Here is a 9,657-nt window from a genome sequence, read left to right as displayed (position 1 = left end):
AATTGAAACCCCTTGGTAGCATTCCTGAAAAAATAATTTAGTATCGTTTAGCATTCATGCTAAGTGTGCGATTCATATGCCAGGTACGAATGTGTATTGCACCACCAGAGCCCAAGTACCCACTTTTATTGGTCCCTTGAAGCCAACCAAGCGTGGGCCATCTTTGTGTTTGGCTGTGAACATAGAGCAGGGCCAGTTCTGCCTTAAATAGGAATACTTATGGTGTAAGATTTCCCTAGGGGTGCTATTTGGGGTGTCGGTTTTGCTTTTTATTTATGTTCCTTTTCTTACCACTAAGAATACAAAGAAGAAAGGTGAGTAATACGATTGCTGATTAATTAGACTTTCCAAAACTCCGTGTGCTAGAAAAGTATTGGGTTAATGACCCCATGAGAACAAATTGAAATAGAGATTGGAGGAATTGAAACAAGATTGACTTCCCCGGGAATTTTGTGAGAACGTTCTCTATTCTCTCTTTTTTTCAGTTGAGAAAGCTTTTTAGACACTTAGAAATGTTTCAATGAATTTTATGGATCACAGCAATCCCAGGTGGGAAAACAGGCATGCCGAGGAGGAGACAATGGATGATTCTGCCAGAGCCCGACAGTCACGCGCAGGGAGTGCAGTAGGTTCCTCTTGTGCGTTATTTGTCCGATGTACCTTATTCACAAAAGCAGCAGTTTTCAGTCTGTGCTGAAAACTGCAGTGCCGTATACCATTGCCTGTGATGCTGGAGGTCCCTCTGTCACATTTAGTAACACCATGTGTTTCCAGGACACTTTTTCTTTCGTATGGTTCCTCTTCATAATGCCGCAGCTCAAAAACGCTTCTAAACATTCAGGGGAGTTCTGAGTGATTGTTTTAATTTGGGGGGGATTTTGTGTTCGACTACCCCTGTGCTTTGCCCTGTGGCCTGTGCAGCATGCAGGCAGCTCCTGGATCAGTACAAGAGATCTGCAGACAAGTCCTCTGCAGTCATGCCAGGAATGTTGCTTTGGGCAAAAAGTAATCTTAAAGTAGTGTTAGAAAACTTCACTTAAATCCATGTTGAATGTGTCTGGTACAGGATAGACATGTTTTACCCAGTTTAGGAGCTGGAAAAGCGCTAAAAGCCATTTGGTAAAGGTGATCCTCAGCCATTACAACAGCACAGCTTCTGAACACAGAGCAAATTGATTTGTTACCAATTCCCCACTGGCTAGTGAGGGTGCCTTTAATCCAAAGATCGGCAGGGGTATATTTCGTTAGTTTGTTTGGTTTTTAATCTTGCTGACCAGACAAGTTACTTAGGAATAGTTGCTGGAATTTTTAAGATATGTTTTTCTCTGGGAAGATAAAATATGCCAAAATGGTGTAACAAGCTGTATTAACACAGAAGTGGCTGGGGTTCTGCGATTCTGTACAGTATTAGCAAAAAGGAAAAAGGGCAGAGCACAGGTCTGGGACAGCAGAGCCAGTCTTGTCCTTACCCTGTTTCCCTTTTCAGATGTGCCTGTCCCGGTGGTGGCTGTTGGGCCCCACGTTCAGTTTGAGGATGCTTCTCTGTTCAGAGGAGACCATCAGCCTTTGGGAAGGGCACTGGGCACCAGCCTGGCAGTGACTATGGTGTGGTGGGTGTGCTGGGGTAACCCTGAGTCCAGCTGGCAACATCCAGTGCTACAGAGTAGTTGAAGTAAGGGAGGCATCCCTGCTGAGCTGCTTTGGGACAGGAATTCCTGCAAGAGACATCACCCCAGCACTTCATTGGCTTCTCTGTATTGCAGCCTGCCTGGTGCTCAGCTGTAGCTTTGTCCAGTCCATAGTTTTGCCCGTGTCTGCTTGAAAGGAAGACATGTAGGGAGAGGAGGAAGACAAGAAAAGTCAGTGTTTGTGTGTCACACTAAAGGAGAAGTTGTTCCTTCTGGTCCCTACAGAGTACAGGAAGACAGGGCTGGTATTGCATTCCCCATCCAGGAGCTGCTAATTACTGCCTGTATTGGTGTGAACTATTTTTTTCACCCCTAGATGAGCCTTCCTGTAATGCAAATAAAAATACATGAAGTCAAGATTGTTCTTTATCTCTGCTCTACAAATGATTGATCCAGGGATAAAGGTAACCCATCATGTGTCTGAAAACCATTTCTCTCTGTCCTTTTATTGCGCTGTTATTGCGATCCAGGCCAAAAGCAAAGCATGCTTTAATTCATGGAGGGAAGGAGACTGAATATCTTGGAGATCAGACAGAAATAAAGCAACGTGTTCTATCGCGGGTAGCACGACAGGGACTGCTTTGTTGTTGCTTCCCCTTCTCTCTTGGAGCTGCAGGAGCCGGACTTCAGCTCCCCCTTTCCGGAGGGGTGCAGTTCCCTGCACAGCCCGCTCGGGGGGAAGGGAACCGAAGCGAAGCGAAGCGAAGCGGGCGGCCGCGGCGGCACCCACCGGCATCAGGGCCGGGGGTGGCACCGGGCGGAGCCGCCGCCGGGGCGGGGTGCCGGTTCCCGGGGCGGAGGCCGAGGCACCTGGCGCGGGCGAGCCGGGGCCGGGCAGCCCTCTCCGGCCGGCAGGCAGGTAAGGGGCCGGGGCTTGGGGCTGCGCCAGGGCCCCTGGCCGCCGCGGCTCTGCGCCGGCAGCGGCGGTGGGCCGGGCCGGGCCGGGCCGGGCTCGCCGGCAGCGAGCAGCGGTGCGGCGGCCGGGCGCTGGAGCTTGCTGGGCTCCCAGCAGGGTCTGCACCAGCGCTCCGGCGGCGGGGCTGGAAGGCGGCCTGGAGCAGTCACCCGAACTGGCTGACGGCGGCTGCGGTTCTGCGAGCTAACAGCTCGCGGGTGGCTTAGAGCGATAGAACTGGTAGGGCCGGGCTGCGTGCGTGCTCAGGGATGGACTCGGCTTCTGCTGTCTGAGGGGTAAAGAGCCACGCAGAGCGGTGCCCTGACCTTGGTGTCAGCCCTGCTGCATGGCACCTCGCAGCTTTGTCGCCCCGTTAGTCACATACGAGCTTCCCCTGTCTTCGGCTGGAAGGGTTGGTCCCCTGGGGGATTAACAGCCACATCCTTCCCTGATGTATTTAGCCAGTGTGCCACGCGTCCGTCTGTGGGGTGTTGCACCAGCCTTGCTGGGATCACCAGCGTGCAGCGTGACGTCTGCTTTTGCTTTAGTGCAGGTTGCGTGTTGGAGTCTGCTAGCTAGTGAATGAATGTGGCACTGCGTTTTCCAAAGAGCTGGTTGTGGGTTTTGTATGTTACGATGGGTAACAGGAAGCCAGAAGTACTTTTGTATTAAACAGGGGGGGAATATCTCCAGTTTAAGTATTCATGTTCTTTGTTGTCGATCATTCTGTCACTCTCTCCAAACACACGGGCATACTATTTAAATAGTACTCTCTTTTTCTTCAGTCTCTTCCTTTATGCCCTAGCCTACAAAGGTTGAAATGTTTCTATGCAGAAGATTAAATGTACATCTAAAAGCCCAATCTTTACATCCAAGATTTTATTGTTAAGTCTCTGTCCCTTAGTAATGCTCTGTTAGTCAAGCAAACCTGCAAGCAGTCCGTGGTACTGCATGGGAGCTGTGCTAACTTGTGCTTCCACTGACCTACTGTCACTAGGGTCTCCTCTGCCAGTCCCGGGACGGACCGCAGCCCGATCCTGCTCCACGTAGCAGCAGCAGCCCGTCGGTAGCTCTAGAGCCACGTTCAAGGTGCGAAGGTTCAAGGGTGGGTGCCGCGTCAGTCCCTGCCCATGCGACACAGCCCTGGCACAGGAGAAGGATAGCGGTGGGCTGCCCGTGCGAAGCAACGTAGTTGAAATGGCAGCTGTTCCAGGCTGTTATGTCAGTACTCCACTCAAAGCAATCGATTTCAGTTTCTTTTCCTTCCCCCCTCCCCCCCCACTAAGCTTGTTGGGAGGACTTCTGTTCTTGCCATGAAAGCGGTAAAGTCGTATGGTATGGCCGTATGGGCTGACATAACAGGAACTATCACTCTGCAGTGGTGTCCCCTTTCACGTTTTTGTGAAAAAGCCTCTAATTGTGACTTGTGTAGTCCATAGATTCTGTATGTTCATTGTAGAATAGAACCCTGACATACTAACATGTTACACTGCGTTTTAATGTAGCTTTATTTTGTCTGAAAAAGAAGTATTTAGTTTATGTGAAATTATTTGTCCAACAGTTTGAAAACTGCATGTAAGGATTTTGAAGAGTTAGGAGAAACCTATAACAAAACTGGTTCTCTTTTCTTCTGACTGGTTCCCCCCAGGCATTTTCTAGCTGCTTAGTTGATTTGCTAGAATATTGTGAATAGCTTTTTTTTCCCTCAGGGTCATCTTAAAAGCTGCGTGTGCAAATAGTAATGAAATGGCAATATCGTAACAGGAAGTTAAACTAGAAATTACACACAGAACAATGCCCTTTTTTTAGTTCAACAACATCATGTATCTTTAAAACCCTATTTATTATCTAAAATGACCGTATGTGTAGTTTTCATAAGCTTTTCCAACTGAACTTGTGAATGAGACTCCTGTAACTGGTATGGCTCATTAAAGTATAATTTGAAGGTTGCATTTAAACTGGATAGGTATCCATTGCAAGTACGGAATAAACAAAGCTTTCTTTTAAGGCAAAAAGTTAGAACTGTTCTAGGAAACAGTATCTCATGCCTCTAATAGACCTGGTGTGGTAGGCTGCTTTTCCACTGAAAGCAGAAAACAAATTCCAAACAGGTGCTCAAAAACTGCTTCCTTTTTTTTGTAACCAGACATTTCCTTCAAATACAAGTAGCTGGTAATGTTGGTTAATAGACAGGCTTAAAAAAATTGTTTTGCAAAGCAAGATTTAGTCCTGCTATATGAAGAATGTGACAGTCTGCAGTTTGGAAATTTAGTCACAAGGCTGACTTGCACTGATACAAAGTGATTCTTGCCTTAGCCTTTTTTTCCCCATAATAGTCAGACTATGAGCTGGGTAATGTCTTTCAAGTGTTAAAGAAATAATGCAGAGTTCTGTTTGCGGTTTCTTATTCTTGTTAATCTTTCCTCTCTCTGTCAGGTATACTCTTCAGTTCCCTGTTTCTAATTTTAGTGGTTATATATCCCTGATTGTTCCTCTTTACCCAGTGCTCATAGTTTTCCCAATGGATTAAGTTTGTAACTTGTGGTCAGAGTTAAGAAAATAAAAGCAACAAACGAAGAGGGACTTGCTCTCCAAGGGGTCTCTGGGGAAAGGATTAGATAATGCAAAATCACTGAGATATGTACTTCAGTCCATAAGAATTGTGATTCCGTGGGGCCTTTTGGGTGGAGAAGCAGGGATTTGTGTGGTAGATTAGGGAGACTACTATGAATTTCACAGAATTAATTAAGTTTCTGAACTTTAATCCACTGCCATTAAGCAAAAACTCTGAAGCATGTGCCACGTCTTTATGACACTTCACAGATGCTAACATTTAACTATATGTTGTAATGATTTTTTGAATGTTTGAGCGTGTTTATAATAAAGGTGTCTAAACTCGGGTGAATCCTGCTTGAGACACTGCAAACACAAAGTAGTCGGCAGTCCTTCTCCAAATGCCTTATCTAAGCAGCCACAGGTGATAGAAGGGATTTAACTTGCAAACAAAGTGAACAGGATGAAAATATTGTAGTCTTACCGTATTTGGCGGGGGGGAGGGCGGGGAGGAAATGGCAAGAGGAATGTTGAATGGAAAGGACAAGGCAAACAAGTGAGTAGGTGCAAAAAAATGGATAAAGAGCAGATAAGGAGCAGAGCTCATGATGGTGAAGCAGTAGCTGGAGGCAATGGGAGCAGCCAGCTGAGGGCAGAGATAGTCCCACAGTAGGATGTTCCCCCCTGTCAGACAGACGCTATTCTCCCTGCTTCTGCCAGCCTGCCTGGCTACTCTCTGCACCCCACTCTCACCAAGAAGGGCTGAGGGACAGGGAGGATGGGATCTGAATTCTGGTAGGCAGCATTGCACTATAGGACTAGGAAATACCTTCCTTTGTGAGCTCGAGATCCAACAAGCTGTTGGGAGAGACAGCAGTATTGCGACCGTAATGGGGATGCTGTCACGCTCTCCCTTCCCAGTCTGGTTGTCTGTCCTTTGCCTATAGAGCATAAGCAGATGAGTCTTCAGTGCTACCACATGTCATCTCTCACTGGGAAGATCTTTTGTAGCAGAGGCACAATTTACATTGCTGAAATTGATCGAAGGTCTAAAATAACAAAGTTGAGGTTTGCTCCTGTAATTGACCCTGCTGACATCAATAAAAACACAATGGAAGGTCAGTAAGAGGTGGCGCTTGTCAGTGCAGGCTGGGTACTTTGGCAATACGCATAAGAGGTAGGTGACTTTCCCTTCCGTGTATGATTCACACTTTTTTCATTGCTAGTATGTCAATTAAAGATCAGGTTTTCTTTAGTGTAGTGTTTGGTTAGCGTCAATTCACAGGCTCTTTAGATTTTCTGAGAGGCTTTCCTGGTTTGTTGCAGCAGTGTTGAAACTGTTGAGATTGAGATAGTGGAAGAGTAGTGGTCAGTACTGGAACCTAGTTGCTGATGCAGCATGTAATCTAGTTTTAACTTTGGTCCGTCTCTCAAACTCACTTTTGGCTTCCAGAAATCAATCTGATTTTTTCAGTATGAAACTGTGTGGCATGTGTTAAACAGGACAGGGATTCATGAATAAAAATAACTTAAGTAACAGTGAAGCCCTGTCCAGTTGTACCCTACAAAACTAAAAGATCTTTACGGAAATAGAACACATTCAACCTTCTGAATCAGTTCTTCCATGAGTTCTATTCCCTTCATTCAAAACTATTAAGTAAACTATGATGTAGTTCTGGAACTTACTGTTTCTATTCCTCTTCAAGACTTGTGTAAGTAGAATTTACTTTATGTAATCCTTTTTACTGAGAGATTACAGGTAAAGGAGTTGAAGGTCTAAGTGACATTCCTGAAACTTGATACCAGGACAAAGTGCTATTTTAGCAAGACATTCATGTTTGTTTGATTTACATTCTAAATGAGGATTAGTGTCTATAGCAGAGAATTACCTGTACAGGAATGGATGAAACTAACCTGGAATATTTTGTCAAGGCTGTTGGTCTGTGACGTGAAGGCAGTTATTTTTCTGGGAAATGATCCAGAAGCATGAGTCTGCACTGCTTGAAGTTTCCTGTTCTGTATCATAATGGTGTGTGTTGAATGATTTAAGCGGAAAGCACCCATTCTCCACCTATTCCATAACTTATTTACATACCGATGATTATTAAACTTGCTGATCTTAAACCCTTCTGGTCTCCAGAGGAGGAACACAGGATTTGTCTAGTTGCTTGCCAAAATCCAAAATGTTGTCCACCAAATGGACACCACTCTGCAAAAGGAAGATTTGTCAAGCTCCTGCTTCTTATCTTTCTTTCACAAATGATGATTGTTCTCCAGCTATTTTTTTTTTTTTCCTTCTGGAAAGTAACTTTTTAAAGGGAAAGCTAAGTCTATATGTCATAGCTTTTCCTGGAGCTATGGTTTAGTTCATCACATCACAGGTCAAAAAGAAGAAAGAGATGGTTTAGCTTGAGCATTACCTGCTTCAGGTTCTTTCCAAGGAACTATGACTGGTCAGAAATTTATAAACTGCCAGCCCATCAAACCCTAAACCAAACCTATAATGTAGGCATCTGCTTTGATAAGAATAGTTTCTTACGATCCTTGGGCTTGAGATGGAGGAAGTGGGTGGGTTGGCATGCTGCCTGTACACCCTTGGCATGCTACCTGTACGCCCTGAGCATGTATGCTCACACACACTTCCATCCCACCCAAGAGCATTTATGTACCAGGTAGCATGGTAATCTTTGAGTGACTACAGCCGTAGTCAGGAAACATATGGGGTATCCATGTTAACGTTCTTGCGCACTCCAAATGCCTCAAGGTTTGGGATCTAATGCTCTCAGGCAGCAAGAGGAAAATCTCTATTTTTTTCAGGAACAAAATGCAAAGATTTGAATTTGCCTCAGGGTACGTGGGGAATTTATTTAAAATCCTTAAAACTTTGGGAGTGGAGAAAAAACAGAGTGGCTTCAGATGCTGGGTTCAGTGTCAGACTGTAAATGTCCCTGTGGATTTTCATAGAAATCCTGGCCTAAAGCACATCTTAAGACTCAAAGGAAATAAAGTGGATAATGATGGAACCAATAGACAGTCCGTCTTGGGCTTATTTGTCTTAGCAAGCCTTTATGGATATGCCTAGAGGTCTTTAAAATGAGTAAGAGAAAGAAGTGATGGATGTATTTTTTACTCAGGCTGATCTGTTTCTTCTGGTTGGTTGCACTTCAGCAAGTTGGTTGATAGAGCTGGTTGATGCTTCCTACCAGCTTGCTTCTGGGTAATGCTGATTCTACACAACCCGTACATTTCCATCAAAATATCCATTCTCTCTACAGTTTGAATGAAGGCCAGGCAAGTTGACAAGCTGTTTAGATCAGTGGTCGGCTTTGCAGCTGCCTTGCTGGCAGGTTTCCCAGCTTTCTGGATGGCTGAGTCTGAGTGAGTTGGGTTCCTGGTAAACCAGTTAAAAAATAGAAAAATGTAATTTTGTACACTCTTCAAAGGGAATTGTCTGAGAATTTTCTTCCCCTGAGAAAGTAATATTTTCCTCTTTAGCTTTCCATTACAGTTTGAAATGTAAAACACTTTTATAGGGGGAAATTTAGTTTTCCAAGCAACTCTTTGCAGAAGACCATGATTATCTTTGTCAAGAATTGTTTCCATGCTTTTTAATGGAGTATAAGGACAGAATGTATTAATTCCTGAAGAGTTTGTATAAAAGTTCAGATATATTCTAAGCTAGTTCTCAAAAGATCCTCAAGAGTTAAGTGATTCCTGTCAAAGAAAACCGACCTCTCAGGAGATTTAAACTTCCCATGACTTTTGTGTAGGAGCTTTAGATTCCTGGGGTGTTTATTGGTTTTCTTTGGAGATAAGGGGAGGAGGCTCTGCTAATTACTTTTCTGAATACATAAGAATCTCACTCTGTCTCTGTAGGTGTGAAATTGTTGCATGAAAAAATGCAAGTTTCACCTAGGGGAGACTATGTTTGTAGTTTCTTGTTGGCAGTAGTCACATTCCACTATTTACAGAAGGGATGGGTGACACACCATGTATTCAAATTGCCTGGTATGCTTTTATACTGAATGTTTGCTGAAGACATGAGCCTCATAGCATGCTTCATCATGCTATAGTGAAAGTGTAGACAATGTTCCGATTAAAATGTAGGACTCTGAATTCAATCAACCACCTGTGTTTATATGCAAATCTCTTTGCAAGTCAGTGTGCAAAACCTGGGCAGTGTTTTACGACTGTATATCACACTGCAAGATTTTAGACTGTCTTCCAAGATCTTTAGATGTGTAAATGACACAATAGTAATTTAAGAGCTTCTTTTGGCAAAATGAGAAGATTTTGACAAGCCTTCAGAAATTAGACAATGTACAGTCATCTATTTTGAAGATACTTTTCTCCATGTGATACTTCCTTTACTGCAGTAGAAACCACAAATAAAAAACACTGCAGACAGAAAAGCTGGTTGAGACTGTACCATGAAATGAGATTCAGCTCTGCTTTTCTAGGAGTGGAGCTGAGATAAAAGCAGGGTCTGATAGGTTTTGCCAGATGTGTCCTTTGTCGTTT

General features: G+C 44.3%; 1 protein-coding gene across 11 annotated transcripts in view; it reads left to right on the top strand.

The window, feature by feature from the left end:
- The window catches only part of TMC5 (transmembrane channel like 5), a 33,582-nt gene that overhangs the window by 2,718 nt on the left and 21,207 nt on the right, over positions 1–9,657 (top strand). For 10 of the 11 annotated variants that reach the window (XM_072878185.1, XM_072878184.1, XM_072878183.1 and 7 more), the window contains exon 1: positions 2,387–2,547. The exons of the other annotated variant lie outside the window; for it this stretch is intronic. The gene's annotated coding sequence lies outside the window, so the exon portion shown is untranslated. Of the gene's footprint in view, positions 1–2,386; positions 2,548–9,657 lie in introns of those variants that run through there. 11 annotated transcript variants of the gene reach the window in all.

Source organism: Ciconia boyciana, chromosome 13, assembly GCF_034638445.1.
Source record: "Ciconia boyciana chromosome 13, ASM3463844v1, whole genome shotgun sequence".
In the NCBI taxonomy this organism is placed as follows: domain Eukaryota; kingdom Metazoa; phylum Chordata; class Aves; order Ciconiiformes; family Ciconiidae; genus Ciconia; species Ciconia boyciana.
Note: the sequence above shows the minus strand (reverse complement) of the source record. Positions and strands in the feature narration are given on the sequence as shown.